Genomic DNA, 1,870 nt, shown 5'->3' on the forward strand with positions numbered 1-1,870 from the left:
GAAGCCAGTAAATTCATCTGGCTCACTTTATTGCGATACTTGCTTTATTGTGGTAGTCTGGAACCAAACCCACAGTATCTCCGAGGTATGCCTGTTATATGCCGATGACACGCGTAGCACCAGATGAAGTTTGTTGTTACTTTTTAAGCTGGACATAACTTAATTAATAATGTGGGCTTGTTCCCTGCTTCCACCTCACAGTTTTATTTTTAATTATTTCACAAAGCAATTCATGGATTATGAAGATGTGACTAAGAACTAATATAACTGAATTTAAATCATTCATTTAATATGTTTTGAGAGCCTCCTGCGTGTCAGGGATAGGACTAGGAATAGGGATTCAAAAGTGAAAAAAGACACAATACTTGTGCTTTCATGTCCAAATGTGAATTTATTGTAAGCTAATAGGGAGATTAAGCATCTTCACAGGCCCTTCCAAGGCCCTGGCTTTAGCAGTTGGGTCATGTGGTTGCATATTTTGTCAAATTTGCAAATCTAATATATTTTAAGTTCATTGATAATAGCCTGTGTCCCTTTACACTCTAGGTTTCCTACTACACACCTTTTCCCAAGAAGAGTGGCACTGAAGTTGACAGGGACATTTTGGAGATCCAGTTAAGGGAAATGGGTGTCAGAGAGAGAGAGGGAGATATGAAAGGGAGAGAGAGAGAGAGAAGATACATACATACATACGACATATTTGGATTTAGGAGGACAGATGTATGTGGTTCACAGTCACCTCTGTGTGTATTAACGTAGGACTCGCCACTCCAGATTGGAAATGATATCTAGAAGCCCTGCTGCTCACTGTACCAGTTCACTAGGCTACGTGATCTGAAGGTGCGCGTCTGTTAGTGTTATCCGATAGAGATATTTCCATTAGTGCTGGCCACCGGAAGGATGTGGATGGTGGAGGAAAACCTAGGTTTGAAATGGTCAGACTGAGGAGTTTGTCTATAGGAAGGTATATAGAGGCATGTTAGGCTATTAATTAATACAATTATCATGCTATTTTTCTATGTATGGAATATTTATAATATTTATCAACTTTTAAAATTTCCAATTGTATGTGATTTATTTTCTCATACTAAATATTCACATGTGCACCTAATTTTCCATTTGTAATTTTGAATTATTTTGATTAAAGGCCCCTTCCCCATGTATACATACTTGAGTCTCCATAAAACTAGGATTTATTACTGTTTACACATTACAGTTCAATGGAGGAGACAGACCAGGAAACATATACTTCCGATACAAGGTTATAAAGGCTAACTAAGAGAACCTCAAGGAGTGTATAGGACAGGGATCTAATTCTTACTTGGGCGGCTAGAATAGACTTCTTGGAGGAAGTGCTGTTAAAGCTGAGATGTAGTGGATAGGTAGGGGGTGCTGGCCAAGCAAAGATGTATATGCCTGTGCATGAGTGTCTGTGCACATCTGCATGTGGGGTTAGGGGAGAAAGACAGGAGGGTGATCAAGGGGGTTTGACTTTATCCTTTGACATACAGAGTTTTTAAATAGGTGGGTGGTTGGCACAAGATCAGATTTGCATGCATTTTACAGTTATTCCTGAGGTGCCTAAGTGAGGAAATCCCAAGACCTTAGGCAGAGACCGTATTTGCTTATGTGTCTTCCAAAACTGTGTTTCTTTCCTCTGAGGCAGATGTCCTTAATTCTCAAGAGGCAGTTTTCAAGGAGCAGTTTTAGAATGCAGGGGCACGTAGTGAAGGAAGACTCCTCACTGAGGGAAATGGTATCTGAGATTCCATTCTAAATACCAACACAACCTAGGCCACTTACAGTTCCTTCTACATTTAGTCACTGCTAACTTAATGTTTGTTATATTGCGAGAGTCAGAAATCACTGG

Source organism: Phocoena phocoena, chromosome 8 (genome assembly GCF_963924675.1).
Source record: "Phocoena phocoena chromosome 8, mPhoPho1.1, whole genome shotgun sequence".
NCBI classification, from domain to species: domain Eukaryota; kingdom Metazoa; phylum Chordata; class Mammalia; order Artiodactyla; family Phocoenidae; genus Phocoena; species Phocoena phocoena.